A 19055-nucleotide genomic window follows, 5' to 3' on the forward strand; every position below is an offset into this window, starting at 1 on the left:
TACTGATGGGCTCTGGGATCACTTTAAAACAACAGCAGCAGCAGAACAAGTCCAGGGGTCAAGCCACACAAGCCAAGTCCAAGGGTCAGGAAACAGTCCAGGGTCAAGCCAAGTAGCCAGGTCTGAAGTCCAGTCAAACCCGAAGTACAGTTCCATAGAGGTTGTACAGGATCATCCAAGCCAAGTTCTATCAACATGGGCAGCTGAGCAGACACAGTCCCTCGGCTCTGCTTCCCTTTTGTACTTTGCTGATTGCAGGATCTGAGCTTCATGGGGCAGGTGACCCTCACCTGTTCCAAGCTTCCTCCAGCTGAGGAATCACACCCTCCTCCCAGAGCTAGGGAGCTGGGCTGTGGGCCCTTGCTTGCCTCAACCTTTTAGAGCACCCCAGAGCCCACCATGTTCATGGGGACAGGGCCCCTCTAGCTCTGGTGATGGGTCCTACTGCTCTTGTTCCTGTGCACTGCCCCCTGTCCCCTCGTCATCCTCCGCCACCCTGTGAGTACTTCCTTCCCCATCCCCAGCTTGCCCCAGTGTGTCCCAGTCCTGGCTACACCCCTCCCTGGGATCCTTTTCCTCCTCCCCTTTGTCCTGCCAGTTTATGATAAAACATGCAACCAGAAGGGCAGAGCCCAGCCTTGTCGATACAATGTAACTGCTCAGTGTAAGACACTTCTCAAAAATTAGTATTAACATTACTGCTTCTTTGGTTTCCCTGGTGCTGATTCTAATTTATCTGGCTGCAACGTCACTTCATTAAACTTCATAGTGGAACAGCAGGGAACAGATTTGGAGTGGCTCAAAAATAAGCTGTGCTAATTCCTGTTTTTTGGGGGAAGTAGCTTGGCTTATTTCTGATAATGAGTTGCTTCTGGAAATAGAAGGAGAGGATTGTTTGGCTCAAACTGTGGATAATATGATTGTGGAATTAATATTGGTAAGTCTAGAGACAATCATGTGACAAGAGGCATCATAGGCTCCAACTCCGGGGGGAGGGAGAGACAGTTTAAGCCCCCCTAATGTTTTCTTTTTTAGGGGGCCAGGGCCCCTCAATGTTCAGAGGACGTCATGTCAGGCCTCCCTAATTGTCTGGAGAAGCTGGTGCCTCTGAGTTTGTTTCCCCCTAGAATACTGAAGGTAGAATGATGTAGGCATCACTGCAGAATGTTTTAGGGTCCAACTAATCCACCAGACCTGTTTGGCCACAGGCAATAAAATATGCTACCTGTTGCCTCCTCATACCACTGCCATCTATCTTAAAAAGTGTTACCTGTTTCCTGCCTATGTTACAGCTCTCCACATCAGAACCATTCATATATCTAGAGGTCTGAAAAATAAAATTGCATGGGTTCTACACCTTCATTTCCTAACCAGCAAAAAGAAGGCACACAGGAGGAGAGAGAGAAAATCCCAACGGTCTGAGTAGACCTTGTTTTGTGCATGCTTCTCCCTCTTAGTGCAATGCTGAATTCCACCTGCGGGTCCCAAGCACATCCTGTGGCTGTTCCAATGGGATTTCTATGAAAGCATCTATCCAGTACTGGATAGGTTGTGCCCCAAAGGTTATTTCAGGGTCTCAAGATGAGAATATCCATTTCATCAAGTAAAAGGAGCAGGAAATAGTATGTGGATTTTGTACTTTTCTCGCACTGCAAGCTGGCCCTTCATCACCTGCTACCGTTTTGTAGGCCAAAAGGAAAAGGTGTAATGTTGCACTGACACATTTTCACGGTATCAGAGCATAAGTAGGAAAACTGTAAATGTGTCCATCCCAGGTAGTACCAGGCATGTCCAGGGTCTGATCAGAACATGCCATCGTTCCCACCTGTGATGAATCATAAGGATGCAGGGTGGACACTGACTTGCCTGCCTTTGTTTTTACAGGAATGCTCACTTTGACAGGGTACCTTGCATGGAGAAAGGGAGCAGAGCAAACCATGCTACTTCACCAAACAACACCAGCTGGTCCACTCACCACCCCTTCTGGTTAAAAGTCCAGCAAGCAAAGCCACTTCCCGCCATTAATTCTCGCAGAGGGAAGGCTGAAACCCTCGGGTGCCTTTGGCTCAGAAGACTGTAAGCACATCATGGACCCCACGAAGTACGCTCAGCATTCCGACTACCATCTCCCCTTCTCCCTTTTCCCTTTGGTTTCTTGCCGATGGAGGATTTTCCTCTTGATTTCTAAAGCCACATGGACCAATGTATGTACTTTCCCCCCTCACTGACTTCAAGGTTCAGATATTTGAGGCTGGACAATGAAATGGATTTTTTTTCTCTCTCCAAAAAAACTGCTGTGGTTTTGCTGCTACACTAAGAATTGTGATTTGCATTGTATGGTTTCGGACCTATTTGAGTTTTTTGATGGGAGGGGGGATGAAGGGGTTATACTGGAGTTATTGACACTTCAGAGTCATCTCTTTCTCCTGCCCATGATGCACTTTTAAATGAAGAGTTATTAGAATATTTTATTGGCTAATATACTTTCCCCCCCTTGTTATTTTTTACAAATGCCACCTTTATCCTTTTTAATGCCATATTTTCAGTGTTACACTTTTATGGCTTTTTTAATTTTTATTTGACAGAGTAAGAAGCAGCATGAATAGTTTATACTGTGGTTTTTCAGAGACTGAATGCCAAGAGAACTCAGTAAATGTTTATTCCTCTCAGCTTTCTCTTTCAATTCCCCTAAATAGCACCCCATCCGGGAACAGAGCAAGAGTGTTGAACTAAAGACCAAAAAAGAAGAAAAAAAGGGATCCCCTCAAGGTGTAAAACTATCTGGGGGAAATATTTTGCTGGGTGTTATGAAAGACTTGGATGAAATTTCAACCCTGATGGTTTTTCAGTGATCCAGGAAGCCAGTGAGACAATCTCGCCAGATGCAGACCCCTTTCATGATAATTAGAAAGGTATGGCCAAGCCAATGAAAACACAGGGGTAAAGTGAGAAGAGAGCCCCCATGATTCTGTTTCACTGTTTGCTTTCTCCTGTCATGGTTAAAAAGAAAATGTGCAATTCGATCCTCAGTCGGTGGGTGGAGGATAACAGGGTAGAATTTACTTGTGTGCACTTGTATAGTTGTAGCCAAGAGTCCAAAAGAACACTAGAGCATGTATGCCGGCACTGATTTGGTAAAACAATTGTGGAGTATCCCATTCTGACGAAATAGTAAGATGGGGGGGGAATGGGGAGGGGGGATCATTATTAAAAAAAAAAAGTTCAAATCACCTTGTGATCCAGTGTAACTGTTTACTAACTTGAATAAAGCAATTGTTCACGCTACAATGCCAAGAGTACACTTTTACTATAAGGCTATTGTAATTAGCAGACAGGAAGCAGTTTGGACGGGGCGTGCTTCAAAGAGTTGGGGGCGGGGCAGGGTTTTAAAAGCCAATCAAACCCAAGCCTTATAGTAATGGTGTACTGAGGGCACTATGTACATACTGTATTTCTATATTTTCCTTTGTACAGATTCACTTAAGTCAAGCTACTGTTTTACAGGTGCTCCTTATTTATTAGGGCTGTGAAGGCTTGGAAAACTACACCCGACGAGCAAGCTCGCTTTTTAAAAAAATTAAATAAATGAAAAATTAAAAAGGTGAAGGACTGGAGGGAGGGCAGTGGGGGGAGGGGGGAAGAGCTCATGAGCCTATGGATTGATTTCAAAACCTAACAGAGACAAATTTCTATGGGGAAAACGAAGCACTTTTAAGATGCTTCTGGTTGTTCTGGGCTCACACCATTTTTTCCCCTCCCTGACTGGTGTCAGATTTATTAAAACAAAATAAATCTCCAAGTTTAAAAATGCACTTAGCTGTGCTGTTGTTTTCCTTTTTATATATATAACATCTGTCCACAAAAAAGGTCTTCATTTCTCACTAGAAGTTGACATGTATAATGGATATGATCAAAATTCAACATTTCATCTAAAAAGAATATCCTTACTTAAAAGCTGTTTAGGAGGGAGGCTTAGTTCTCTGTTCCTCCTTGGTGATCTCATTCCTTCTAATCTTTTAGCTTCTTTTAGGAAAACTGGAAAAAGCATTTAACTGGAAATACAGGCTCTTTCTCTCTCACTCACTCTCACTATCTCACTATCCCTGGTTTGGTGATGCTCCAGAACTCTCTCTGTGCTTTGCCAGACTAAGGGCTAATACACAAATTACTTCTCTATTCTTGTACAAGTAACAATTCTAAGGTTTTTTCACCTCCCAGCAACCGCCTACCTAAACTTGCCAGTGTTCTTCCACATAGATGCATGTGTTTCATTCTGCGCATCATACCTAAACATCTTTCCTCAGCGTCTTATCTTTCTACACACCTTCACTTGGTTAGAAAATGTGACCTTTATAGGAGCTGCTTACATGGCTGTTACACACTCTTTTGTCTAATCACTAATACCGTATTGGCCCAAATATAAGCCACACCCGAATATAAGCCGCACCTTTAAAATTCAAGGGGGGGAGACAATAACTGAATATGCCGCTCCCTTAAAATTCTGCAGGCACTCAGACCCGTTCCGTTTTACCATATGTCTGTTTCAGCAGCGATATTGTAAAAGCCCATTTTTGTAAGGTCGCGAATTTAAGCTGCACTTTAACTTTTCACGGTCGAAACTGGGGGGGGGGGAGTGCGGCTTATATTCAGGCCAATACAGTAGATGCTGATTGAGGCCCACAGGACTAGTATTTTGTTGTACAGATTTCAGATGCTTATCATAAAGTGGTGTGGCCTTGAAAATAAACTTCCAAGCTGAGAAATGCTAATCAGGATTTTAAATATTGAACTCAATGGGACTTTTGCATGTTTGTTGTTGTTCTTGTTATTTTCAGCAGTGTCAGCGATAAAAACGTAAGGATGGTAATACTGGAGGCATTTCCAAACAGGAGCTTGATATCACAAATGGATCTCTCATATATATATATATATCTGAAAATCCTGAAAATGTATATATGATTTTCAGTAGAAAGGGTAAATTTGAATTTTAAAAATGCATGCTGGCATTCTGACGCTGATGACATAGCAGAAAACTTGCATATGTGAGGAGCACTGGTCACACACCAGTCTGGAAGCTCGCACCCAGCCACACAGAAAAGTACCAAACTGCAGACAGAGAGCAATATAGTAAGGAATTTCCAGGCATGAGAAAAAGAAGTAAAGATTACTCTATAGTCTCTGCGAGTGAATTGTGGTTTACTTTATCAGACAGAAACTTATTTATATTTATAAATATTTATTTATATTTATTTATTTCAAAAAATATATGATTGTAGGGGAAAAACCCACCTCAAAGCAGTTTAGAAAAAAAAGATTAAACCACAAAATGTTAACTAATTTTTTTTACACCAATAATTTAAAACATACAAAAAGTTAAAACAACAATATAGTGAAACAGTTTAAAACTCACATCAACTTTAGGGTTGTCTAAACAAGAATGTTTCTAGCAAGTGCCAAATAGTATGCAGTCAAAATGCCTGCTTGAGATCAATAGGCAGACTTTTTACAATATATAATTCTCTTTAATTTAATATAAACTTTGAAGATACAAGTGCATGTTCTAGGCAAAAGCATCTAAGAAAGCCAACTACATGTTTCATTCTTATGTGAAGCAACTTTGAAAGTGGTGACTAAGTAGCAAATAATTTGCATAACATGCAGATTAAGTCACCCAGATTTGGGGGACGCATTTGACACACTTCCCCAAATCTCAGTTTATTATATTATGGCTGGGGAATTGGCATCTTTTCCTCAGCTAGAAATGTGAAGTGTTACCTTGAAAGCAATTGAAAGTTGCTACTGGCACCAGAGTGATGCAACCTTCTCACGCTGTGACCCTAAGGGCTAAACTTGAAAAGAGGAGGACTCATGTGGGGGATGCCTGCTCACGTATCATGCACTCCAGCTCATCCATCTTGACTCAAGGGCTTTTAGCATCACCACACCAACACCTATGCCTGGTGCCTCTCTCCAAAATGCCTCTGGCACATTCATTTTTTCCAGTTGGCCCAATGCCAGTCCACCCATGAGGTATGTTGAGGTAGTTGCCTCAGGTGCCCAGCGGTGTGCAGTGGGCACACAGCAGTAGCAGCACTGCCCCTGGGAGCCTGCCACCCTGAAACAGCCACTTTGCCAGTTGCGTCTCATGCATGGGGCAGCTCTGGACCAACAGGACATGCAATAATTCTTTTTTCGGCCTCGGTCCGGTGTACCTGAAGGAGCGTCTCCACCCCCATCGTTCTGCCCGGACACTGAGGTCCAGCTCCGAGGGCCTTCTGGCGGTTCCCTCATTACGAGAAGCCAAGTTACAGGGAACCAGGCAGAGGGCCTTCTCGGTAGTGGCACCCACCCTGTGGAATGCCCTCCCACTAGAGGTCAAAGAGAACAATTACCAGACCTTTAGAAGGCATCTCAAGGCAGCCCTGTTTAGGGAAGCTTTTAATGTTTGATGGATTTCTGTATTTTAGAATTTCTGTTTTTTTGGAAGCCGCCCAGAGTGGCTGGGGGAACCCGGCCAGATGGGCGGGGTATAAATAATAAATTATTATTATTATTATTATTATTATTATTATTATTATTATTATTATTATTTGCTTAACTGTTTTTGAAATGAAGCCAAAAGCTAAGCCTTTAACTTGGACTGAGGCCTACACTGCACTTCATAACCATGCAAATGAAGTGCCACAGAGCATTGTGGGGAAGCACTTTCTGTGCTGTGCTCGCTGTGACTTGAAGGAGTGTGGGCTGAAGTTAGCCCAGGTCCAGGTCCAGATCCAGGTTTCCCTCGACAGAAGCAGCTTTGCTGCCGCTGCTGCCGTTTCGCTTCAGCTGAGCAGGCCGAGGCGGAGCACAGCTGATAGCGTCCCTGCCTGTCGTGCTGTGCTCTCCAGCTGCCCGCCGTGCCTGGCCCTGCCTGGCAGGGCGCCGGACCATGGCGGCTGGTATAGTTAAGACGGCCCTGCCTGCTGCGGCAAGATCGTGTACCCGACCGAGAAGGTGAACTGCCTTGACAACAACGTGCGCCGCGAGCTGTTTTATACCATTTTTGCTTCTGGGGGGCAGCTGCCCCCCCAGCGCTGGGTACGCCCATGCTCAGGTTCTACAGGTTTATCATCCCGAGAATTCAGTTCCTAAGATGTGTGTGTTCACAGAATATATCCCTCTGAGATTTAGATCCTGGCATACAATGCCTTTGCTATGACCTTCTTAAAGTTTTAGCTGATTCTTTAATCAGGCAAAAAATACTCTGTCCCCAAACAGGTGCCTAATTCACTTGTTACCTCAATCTTTTGTTACTATTCATCAGCCGGGCTCTCTCTCATTGTTTTAAATCAATATTCTAAAATAATATACTGTAACATGCCACCCCAATCTCTGAGTGGTGTGAAATTTCAGGGATAGCAGGTGGGCTTACCAGAGCCTATGTTTGGAACAATGAGGCACAGTGGAGACAGTGGTATCTTTATGCTATATGGTTCACATACACATATATACAACCTGAGCCCAGATGGAGAGAGTGCAGAGCATTCACATCCCAAGAGGGCCCTCTTCCTTCCATTGCTGCAGCTTTGGATTCCAAGAGACCCCAAACCCTTATGCTGCAGAGGTCTGCAGCATAAAAAACAACAACTTGCCTCATGCTCTGGCATCCCGTCTTCAGCTTGCAAAACAGACACTTTTTCCCTGTTCGCTTACTTACATCATCCAGACTGCAAGCCTGGAACTTCCCTCCCTGCACTCTGGCATTGTCTCTTGCTAGCTACCCAGAATGCAGGGGGGGGGCACCTGGCATTAGACTTGCTGGTGGCTTCTTTCTCTGTCAATGACTCGGCCATTTCGGTGATTTACCTCTTGATGGCTCCTCTGACAGGCAGTTTCCTGGACAGGGAAAACTGAGTCCAACTATTTAAAGTCTAACTTTCAGTTTAGCCCTCCAAGCATTGCTTAATTCTAATTGTTACGAAATCAAGGAATTATGGAGAGGATCTAGCACCAAAGAAATTAGGGGGTCCTTGCACGTGCGCCCCCAACTTATAACAATACTTTTATTTCAGTATTTTTAACATTACACTCTTTCTGGCGACTTGAGATTTTAAACCTTACAAACCATTTTTGATGTACAGTACAACACAGACTTTCTTCTTCCTGTGAAACACTCCCCAAATGCACATGAAATTGTAAACGAAATTTAAGAGCAAAAGGTGTCATGCATTATGCAGAAGAAATCTGCTTCATATTGAAACAAAATTATTCCCTAGTGGAAACTGAGCAAAATCAGTGACATTCTGCGGGTCACAAATATAGCTGTCTTTTTTCCTTTTTCGGGGAGAGGGAGATGGCTACTTAACAAATTGTAACTCTGCCAACCCTTATTTGCCACTATTTATTAAGCAGAATATACTGTAAGAGACACAGTTAGTGAACCAGTCCCCCCATTCTAGAAGACAAGATGTGTGGAAAGGTAAGAAGAGAAATAGCTTCCTAAATACAACATAAGAGGGATCGAGAATAACAAGGGCTTCATGCCCTCATGGACACCTGTGAGGATGAGGAGAGAGTCCAGAAGTGGGCGGGGCCAGAAGCAGAACGAAGCAGAGCAACCAAAAGGAGTCTCATCTTTGTGCGGGAATGCAATGCAAAATTCAGAGGTTTCTGCTTCTACACTCTCACACATCTCTCTCTCTCCAGGTAAGTGAGAGGCAATTGTCACAGTTCAAGGTCACATGCAAGGCAGGCAAAAGCCCCTGCAGCAGGAAGCATTCCAATTCTTATTTGACATCACCACAATTTACACCACTGGCTAATATAAATTTTCTTTTTCCTCTTTTAGCAAATAATTTTATTTTGTGAATTGCAGTGCAATAAAGAACAAGGGTAACAAAACAAACCGATGCAGATCTCTCAAGTGTTATTGTTACAGTAAATGATTGGAAAAAATGGATAAGCATTAAAATCAGATAAAATCTGTGAACCACAGAGAGTCCATGGACCAAAAAATGTGAGAGAAAATGCACTAAATGGAAGGAGAAAATGGCACCTCATTAGTGATGAATAAACTTACCCATCGATCACAGATCTAATTTCACTCATTGTCCAGAAATGCTGAAATGTGGAAGCAGCCCTCTTGGCTCACCTGCCTGCATGTTTTGCTTCCTAACTTTCTCTCTAGGAGGTCAATTGACTTACTTTTTTTTTAAAAAAATGAAAGTTCAGACTCTGAGGCCCCTTATAGTCATGGGACCTGGTGCAATTGCTCCAATCTGGCCTTACCTAGTCTTCTGCTGATGTCCACTCCAGACTATACACCCACCCACAAACCCTCAGAGGTAAACACTGATGTGACTGTCCAAGGTGGTTTGAACCTGAATGGTGGGAGTTTGGGTGTACGGGGTGTTAGGGAAGGAGTAGTCTCTCTGGCGGGGGACATGTTGTGCTCCTTCTGGGATAGTTTGTCTACCTTTGGTCTGCACTCAGCTCCTAGAAGCTGTCAGCATGTGACAGTGGCCACATCCCAGAAAAGGCTTCGACTGGCCGGCTAAGCAAAGTGAGGATTTCAAACCCTTGGTGAGTTAGGGACTTCCCCTGCATGTGAAGACAGGCTCTGGCGGTTTGAGTGGGTGAGGCCAATAGTGGTTCCAATGATCAAGAAGGCAGTTTCTGCACATGCTGTAGAGGGAAGTGAGGGGCAGGTGAGACTCATAAACACAGGAAGGTAGACAATCTAGGAGAAGGAAAACTCTGATCCTAAACCTCTGCTGCCTTGCAGGACGTCGTCAGGAGAAGAAAAGGAGAAGTAAAACCTACACAAATCTAGATTTGTGGCTGGTGCCTTGTACACCTCCTCCAGGCAATTCCTGCTGGCAAGCTGGTGCCAAATCTATTGCTCTGCTTTCCTTTGGACCACATTAGTGAGGCCGAGAAGGGAGGTCTTGTTGTCTGTGCAGCCCAGGACCTCCATACACACGGCCCAGGCTTGTGCCCCGGGGAGGTCACTTTGGTTAGACTTCTCTGCCTAGAGGCGCACTCCATTGTCTATCGAGGCAGACAAATGCCAACCATAGTTGTTGAAATATGACCCTGGTTCTGGTCTTCCTGTTCCACTTTATAACCTCTCTACAAGTTGTTTCTAATGCACCAAGAGTGCCTTATGCCTCCTTTTGTATCAGCCAACGGAGGTTTGCTTAGAGTGTGGGGTGCCTCTTTCTAAAGTCCCAGGGGGCCCTTTCCTTCACTTCCTTCCTCTTTGGGGTGAATCTCCTGTAGCGGCTCTACAACTGAAGCAAATCCATAAGGCAGAAAGCATAATATCACTTAGCACCAGAACAAAGGAATATTATCATTCTCATTATTATTTGTGCCCCACCCACCTGACTGGGTTGCCACAGCCACTCTGGTCTGCCGGTCTGCACATGCTATGTATAGCTCTCTTCTTCTGTCTCTTGTTTCCATTTCCCTTTAATTCAGCAATTCCCCAAATGTGGCCCAGAGACCATAAGTGGTCGGTGAGCTTCATTCAGATGATCTATGGCAGGTTTGTGAATTTTTGGTTGGATATAGAAGACTACACAGCCATAGCATTAAATATTTATAAAATATATTAATTTTTTTCTTCTATTTAATTGCTTCTTTTATTTTAATTGCTTCTTTTATTTCTTATATTGTAATAGAATTTGGATTTTATGGAATACAATACATAAGAGATAGAAGAAGGAAGAAAAATCTAATTAAAAACTACCAAGCGCAGCACATTACAAGGGCTGCAACAGGCAGGAAAGGCACTAAGTGCTCCACCAGGACCTTTACCAATTTTCAACTCATCTGTGAGGGGAAAAGTTTCGGAATGACTGTTTTGACAAATGGGATAAGGAGCTGAAGATCCTCCCTCAGTGGTTTATGTTTGGATCCTATGGTCCCCACAGCTCCCCAAGGAGGAAGCACTTTCCCCCATTTTATTATTTAGCTGCTTGATCTTTGCTTCCCAGGGATCCTTTGGGAGGAATGACGGGATAGAAGTTGAATACAAGTACAAACGCTGCCCATGTGCAGTGTGCCCTGTAAGGCGCTCAACTTCTTATACAACTCACGAGTTCTGTAAATTCATTGGGGAAGCGGCAGGGGCTTTACTCATTGGGACCCCAGCCCTACCTGAAAGGGCATGGCACTCCAAAATGGCCGCTATTTCTGGAGGCTCAGTGCTCCAAATGCTGCTCCTTATGGAGCCAAAACAACATTGTCCACATAAAAGAAGACATCAGCAGACTCAGGGAACTCAGGTCAGCAGTGAGTCAGCAGTGTGATGCAGCAGCTAAAAAAGCCAATGCAATTCTGGGCTGCATCAATAGGAGTATAGCATCTAGATCTAGGGAAGTAATAGTACCACTGTATTCTGCTCTGGTCAGACCTCACCTGGAGTACTGTGTCCAGTTCTGGGCACCACAGTTCAAGAAGGATACTGATAAGCTGGAACGTGTCCAGAAGAGGGCAACCAAAATGGTCAAAGGCCTGGAAACGATGCCTTATGAGGAACGGCTTAGGGAGCTGGGTATGTTTAGCCTGGAGAAGAGAAGGTTAAGGGGTGATATGATAACCATGTTCAAATATATAAAAGGATGTCATATAGAGGAGGGAGAAAGGTTGTTTTCTGCTGCTCCAGAGAAGCGGACACGGAGCAACGGATTCAAACTACAAGAAAGAAAATTCCACCTAAACATTAGGAAGAACTTCCTGACAGTAAGAGCTGTTCGGCAGTGGAATTTGCTGCCAAGGAGTGTGGTGGAGTCTCCTTCTTTGGAGGTCTTTAAGCAGAGGCTTGACAGCCATCTGTCAGGAATGCTTTGATGGTGTTTCCTGCTTGGCAGGGGGTTGGACTGGATGGCCCTTGTGGTCTCTTCCAACTCTATGATTCTATGATTCTATGATTCTAGGTTTATACAACAACAACAACAACAACAACAACAACAACACTGAGGTCCAGCGCCGAGGGCCTTCTGGCGGTTTCCTCACTGCGAGAAGCAAAGCTACAGGGAACCAGGCAGAGGGCCTTCTTGGTAGTGCCACCCACCCTGTGGAACGCCCTCCCATCAGAGGTCAGAGAGATAAATAACTACCTGACATTTAGAAGACATCTGGGATTTGAAGAGGTATTATAGTATATTTAGATTTAGATATAAGTCTTAAATAAGAATAGAATTGTTTGTTAAGTAAATATTAAGAGGATTGAAATGTGTTAGTTAAGGTAAAAATAAGATGATTGAAGTATGATATAGAAATTACTAAGGATGATATACAATGAAATGCAGTTAGGAGGGACACAAGGAAGTCAACAATGTCAGGATATATGAATGATAAACATGACTGTTTTTTTCTTTTTGAGCTTTATGTGATTTTTTTCTTTTTTCTTTTGTATTTTCGTGCTCTATGTGTTTTTCAGTTTTATAAAATCAATAAATAAATATTTTTTTTAAAAAAGAAGACATCTGAAGGCAGCCCTGTTCAGGGAAGTTTTTAATGTGTGACATTTCAATGTGTTTTGAATAATAAAATGAATTATTATTATTATTATTATTATTATTATTATTATTATTATTATATAACAACAACAACACTTTAGGGGGAGAGCCCTCTGAGGACCTCTCCCCCCCCCGTGTTTATTGAAAGCTAACTGTCTGTTTGGGGGATGGCTGGAAGACCAGGGACAGTGCTGAAATGGAGTGTCTAATACTGAACCAAAGCACTCCACACTGCAACACTTTGCTGCAGATCCCCACATTGTGGAAGGTTGCCGTATTGTTTTCTCTTTAAAAGGGGTCACACAACCATTCACGTGGTTTAGCTGGAGAGGCACTTACTCTAGCTGTTCAGCAGTCTTTCTATAAGAAAAGATTTCACAACAGTTTGGAAGCTGTGTGGGGATGGCGGAGACCAGGTTATGGATTCATAACATCCAGGATGAATGTTGTCTCCGTCCAAAGTTGTGCTTTGAAGAAGGTCACACTCTTCCTTTAAGTATGCAGACGGGCAGTGGAGTGGAGGAGAAAACGTCTCTTCCCTACCCGACTTCAAACTGTGCTTCTGCTAAAGGCTTTAATCCTCACTTGTCAGCTGATAAGCAGGGATTCAACCTTGCTGCCTTGGCTGTGTGATCCTGTTCCCTGTTCTCTGTGGTGTCATCTGATGAGTAGGTGGGTAGCTGTGGTTTGGAATTAAATGACCTCACTGGCCAAGATGGACTCATGGGCTTGCAATTCCACACTCCTGCTCAAAATGAACTTCCTGTGTCTTCTTTAATTCATTTGCTACACAACCTGGATTTGCCAGTACATGAGTGAATCCCTCCCCCCAAATAAGAGTCTGGAAGTGTTGGCTGCATATTTGTCCCTTCCTGAGGCTGTTTGTTTGTAAATTTATAAATGGTCTGCAACATCACATAACCCAACCATGTGACAGTAGCAACTGACCAGAATTTGCATTCTGTGGCCTTATATTCAGGGCCTCATTCAGCTTCAGAGGCCTTTTTATTTGTTCATGGGTACTTAGAAAGCTTGAAATGGGGGCTGGGGAATCAAGGCAGAACTTTATATCCAGTTAGGTCATTTGAATTGGCTGCATTTTAAGTTGCTGAAAATATTTGTTTCGTTGTAAGAAAATTCAATCTCTCTCTCTCTCTCTCTCTCTTCCCCCATTTCCTGTGTTAGGAGGACAGTTGAGCAGGACCCCAAGACCTACACAGAGCAGTGTCATTGTTCAAATGTTTGACCTAAGGAGTTAAGAAGGCAGGAAAGTGCTGGCATATTCTTGGCACTCTGCCCTCAGACATCAGATTTCTTAAAACTTCTCTCCTTACTTATTTTTTTCTCTCTCTCTCCTTTTTAAAGCAGCAAATCACATTAAGAAACAAATACAATGCTGTCTTTCCCCCTACTCTGTTACTGTTTTTAAACACACAGTACACACATTGTATAGAATAGTTAGAGTGAACAAAACCTAAAAAACAACAACCAGGAAAGCAACCAGATACTTTTCTACTTATTGATCTTTTAAAAGGGGGTTGGTGGAGGAGAGATTGTTTTCATAAAGGTTTAATTCACCCCCCCTCTTTTTTTTAGCTTTTTAACCTAGCTGCCGCCCATTTCATCCTGCTTCTCTTTGTGAAATGCTAATCCATCCACAGGGGTTCACTTTCCTGGTGTAACTTTCCAGAAATTGTATATCTGCATAGCAACTTCTCCGCAGGCAGCTTATGTCACGGTATCATGTGTCAGAAAGATGAAAAGAACTCCAAATCTGAGCTGCGCTACAAACTTGTGCCCCTGATTCTGGGGGCATACATATGCTGGCAAACTTAAAAGAAGTGCTAGACCAGGCGATTTCAGTACAAGAGAGGTGCAAACTTTTATCAGGTTGATGACAGGAAAATGACACACACACGGGCTTGCCTCAGTCCTGTGTGGATGATCCGGCAGAAAACAAAGGTTGTCTTTTTCCTCCCTTCCCGATTCCAATCCCTTCGTCCCTGTTGTCTGCCTCCAACTGCAACCTGAGCCTGAATCTTGAGCCCAGTGTCCAGATTAGAGATTGTTGACTCAGATTTAGTAGTGAAACCCGAGCCAGGCCCAGTTGATGGGCCAGCCTTGCAGAAGCAGGTTTGCTTTAAGCCAAAAGAAAGATCATGTGTCAGCCAGGAGCCTGGCTTTTCTTTATCACAAACTTCCTAATCTGCATCTTCTTTTCTTTTTCTTAGCTTACCTGCCTTCCATTCCTTCTATGTGGCATCGTAAATCAGGGAATTAACAAGTGTGGCAAGCCTTTTGCCATAGCGAGAGACAATGAGCTTTCTGTATCTTTTAACGAGCAAGCAGCACTTAGCATAATCAATGGTGAGTTCAAGGCCGAAAGGATGAAAAATAGTGGCTTGGTCCGATCACTTTGAGGGTATTTCTCATCATCCGAGTAAGCTGCTTTTATGAGAAATATGACATGCTCTGGAGGCTTGCTCTCCGTTTTGCAGGAGAATCATTAAAAGAAATCATTACATCTCTCTTTCGCTCCCTCCCCCCCTCTCTTTGGCACACATGCTCCTTTTTCTTGGCTTTTGATTTCATCCATCTTTCAGACGCTTCGTGCCTTTAGTAATTTATGTGCAAGATTTTTCCAAACCTCCAAATGTTTTTCCATTTGGCAAACCACCTCCTGAAACCTCCACAGAATGTAACCGTAGAGTTTTCTTGTAGTCAAAAACATGAACTATGAATGTTAACACAAAGATGCCTCTAATACTTGCTAATCCTGCACAGAAACGATCTATTTATGTACAGGAGGATTGTTGTTTCTCTCTGTTATTGTCCATTGTTAGAGCTTGTTTTACATACACCTTAAGGTTTTCTGCATGAGGATTTTGTTTTTGTTGCTTGTGTGTGCGTTTTTTAAAAAACACAACCTTATGTTTTTTGGATGCTTCACGATACCATATGGAGAACTGTTTTGTACTTCTGCTGGTAATGTTACAAGCCCTGGATATAAACTAGTTGTGTGTGTGGCTTTTCTTTTTTAAAAAATGCATGATGACCTTGTTTTATATTCTGTACATGCTTAGCTTTTATGGAGTATCTTTAAATGATATATTAAGAAAGGCTAGCCATTGTAACACGTACAATTTTAGCACCAAATTCATAGAATCATAGAGTTGGAAGAGACCACAAGGGCCATCCAGTCCAACCCCCTGCCAAGCAGGAAACATCACCAGAGCATTCTTGACATATGGCTGACAAGCCGCTGCTTAAAGACCTCCAAAGAAGGAGACTCCACCACACTTCTTGGCAGCAAATTCCACTGCCGAACAGCTCTTACTGTCAGGAAGTTCTTCCTAATGTTTAGGTGGAGTCTTCTTTCTTGTATTTTGAATCCATTGTTCCGTGTCCACTTCTCTGGAGCAGCAGAAAACAACCTTTCTCCCTCCTCTATATGACATCCTTTTATATATTTGAACATGGCTATCATATCACCCCTTAACCTTCTCTTGTCCAGGCTAAACATGCCCAGCTCCCTAAGCCATTCCTCATAAGGCATTGTTTCCAGGCCTTTGACCATTTTGGTTGCCCTCCACTGGACACGTTCCAGCTTGTCAGTATCATAGCTGCCAAGTTTTCACTTTTCTCGCGAGGAAGCCTATTCAGCATAAGGGAAAATCCCTGTAAAAAAGGGATAACTTGGCAGCTATGGTCAGTATCCTTCTTGAACTGTGGTGCCCAGAACTGGACACAGTACTCCAGGTGAGGTCTGACCAGAGCAGAATACAGTGGTACTATTACTTCCCTTGATCTAGATGCTATACTTCTATTGATGCAGCCCAGAATTGCATTGGCTTTTTTAGCTGCTGCATCACACTGTTGACTCATGTCAAGTTTGTGGTCTACCAAGACTCCTAGATCCTTTTCACATGTACTGCTCTGGAGCCAGGTCTCACCCATCCTGTACTTGTGCCTTTCATTTTTTTTTGCCCAAGTCTAGTACTTTACATGTCTCCTAGTTAAAATTCATCTTGTTTGCTTTGTCCCAGTTCTCTAATCTGTTAAGGTCATTTTGAAGTGTGATCCTGTCCTCTGGAGTATTAGCCATCCCTCCCAATTTGGTGTCATCTGCAGACTTGATCAGGATGCCCTCAAGCCCATCATCCAAGTCATTGATGAAGATGTTGAATAAGACTGGGCCCAAGACAGAACCCTGTGGCACCCCACTAGTCACTTCTCTCCAGGATGAAGAGGAGCCATTGATGAGCACCCTTTGGGTTCGGTCAGCCAGCCAGCTATCAGCACAAACCAATATGTGTCTTCTCAGAAATTCATTGGGGCTTACTCCCAGATAAGTGTGTCCAGGATTCCAGCCCCCATCTGTGATATATATCTAGTTTAAGTACATTTCATATATCTAGTTTAAATGTGCTTCATTCCCATAACATTCTACAACTCCTGCAGTCTAGTTTACAGGTAGAATATGTCTTTGTTGTGATGTTGCTTTATGTTTGATATCTGTCCCCCTTGATTCTACACACTTTTCTCATGGGAAGGGCAAAGCAAGAGATTCTCAAGATCCTACTCCTTCAAGGAACATAGGAACATAGGGAGAGCCTGTTGAATCAGACCAATGGCCCGTCTAGTCCAGCATCCTGTTCTCACAGCAGCCAACCACGTGCCTGTGGAAAGCCTGCAAGCAGGATTCAAGCACAAGAGCAGTCTCCCCACAGCTGGCATTCAGAAGCATTGCTGCCTCCAACTGTCTATGGAAGCATAGCATAGGATAGCCACCAGGGCTAGGAGCCTTCAGCAGCCCTCTCCTCCATGAGGAAATAAAGCATTGCCCTTTAAAATAAATATTTAAGCCATTCTCATGCATAAACCTCATAAATATGCTCACTAAATTGGTTTTATGGCAGAGGCAGAGAACCTGTGTCCTGAGAGATGTTATTAGTCTGCAGCTCCAATCCCCCTTGACCATTGGTAGAGGCCAATGGGAACCGGGCTCCAACAACCTTTGGAGAGACATGGGTTCCCCATGCCTGCTTTAAAACAACCACACCGGTGGCTTATATGGCTTGCGGCTCTTAGGTCCCAAGGTCCTGTGGCTGTTCAGAGAATGGCTTGTGCCGAGGGAGCCACAGCAGCATCCCGCACAAGCCTCTTTCTGCTATGCTGCCTGTCCGTTTGCCCTCTCACTTTACACACCTTCTAGATTGTTCCAGGTGAGTAGAGATAAACCAATAGGAAGAATCATGCATAGCTAAGTTGTCTCAGTTCCATCCCTTCATCTTTCTTACTTACTGGAACCTACCAGTATGTAACAGTTTGGCAAAACACTGGTGCGCTCCTCCCTCCCTGCCCCCCCCAACTCCCTCAGGTAGGTGAACTTCAACTGTTTGTGAAGAAAACCTCCTCCTCCTCCTCCTCCTCCTCCTCCTCCTCCTCCTCCTCCTTCTTCCTCTTCTTCTTCTTCTTCCTCTTCTTCTTCTTCTTCTTCTTCTTCTTCTTCTTCTTCTTCATCTTCTTCGCAGTCCACCTTCTTAATATGCTAAATGTAGTTCAAGTACAGTGGTACCTCTACTTATGAATTCAATGCGTTCCGAACACACATTTGTAAGTCGAAAAAAATTGTAAGTCAAATCCCATAGGAATGCATTGGGAGAAAAAATTCGTAAGTTGAAGCAACCCTATCTAAAAATTTGTAAGTAGAAAAAATCCTATCTAAACCGCATCCAAGATGGCGGACGGAGCTCCATTTGTAAGTAGAAAAATTCGTAAGTAGAGTTATTTGTAAGTAGAGGTACCACTGTATAATCTAGCCACTTTGTGTTTCTTGACTAAGTGGGAGAGCTTAGGTACTTTTGGCAGGAGCAACATAATTGCCTCCACTTTTGCGCTCTACCTTCTTTGGACGTGTTTCTGATTGGTGCACCCACTGTTATGCCCCAGCAAGCAAGCAATGGTGGATGCCGGATGCAATGGTGGGTGCAGTAATGGCAAGGAGATTGATGTAAAAACAGATGCTTCTGTATTGGTTCACTTTTAGTGGAATTTATAGGAAGATGAAGATAGAAACTATTTTCCATTGTAAAAACACTGAGCTGCTCTGCTGGTGCTCATCTGGAAAAAGGTCCTGGAAATTAAATACACTGTATTTTTCCGTGTATAAAATTATATCCCCTCCCCACCCCATTTTTTTAAGTTTAAAATTGGGGGTCGTCTTATACACGGAATGTTGCAATTATTTATTTCTTAATTTTGGGTTCAAAAATAGGGGTCGGCTTATACATGGGGGTGTCTTATACACAGAAAAATACGGTAGCTAGGCAGAATCAGTTCTGTCCAGAGCTGGTGTGTGATCTTTTCCATTCCTAGTGATATCCCATATCTTCCATAGCTATTGAACATGCTGAGATCACTACTGTCAGGAAATGCATCCTTGCTCCCCCTTGCTTGGAGAGCCATCTCCACCATCCACATTTAGCAGAAATACAGTGGGTATACAATGCTAATTTCTTACCTCCAGTGGTATGTCAACACTCT

At 43.4% G+C, this 19055-nt stretch overlaps 1 protein-coding gene across 2 annotated transcripts in view; it reads left to right on the plus strand.

Moving 5' to 3' along the window:
• SOBP (sine oculis binding protein homolog) overlaps nucleotides 1–4771 on the plus strand; it is a 144257-nt gene extending 139486 nt beyond the window's left edge. For both annotated transcript variants that reach the window (XM_035109288.3, XM_035109290.3), the window contains one exon: nucleotides 1885–4771. The gene's annotated coding sequence lies outside the window, so the exon portion shown is untranslated. The remainder of the gene's footprint in view (nucleotides 1–1884) is intronic.
• The last annotated feature ends 14284 nt before the right edge of the window (nucleotides 4772–19055 follow it).

The sequence above is a fragment of the Zootoca vivipara genome, chromosome 3, assembly GCF_965207765.1.
Source record: "Zootoca vivipara chromosome 3, rZooViv2.hap1.1, whole genome shotgun sequence".
Classification (NCBI taxonomy): domain Eukaryota; kingdom Metazoa; phylum Chordata; class Lepidosauria; order Squamata; family Lacertidae; genus Zootoca; species Zootoca vivipara.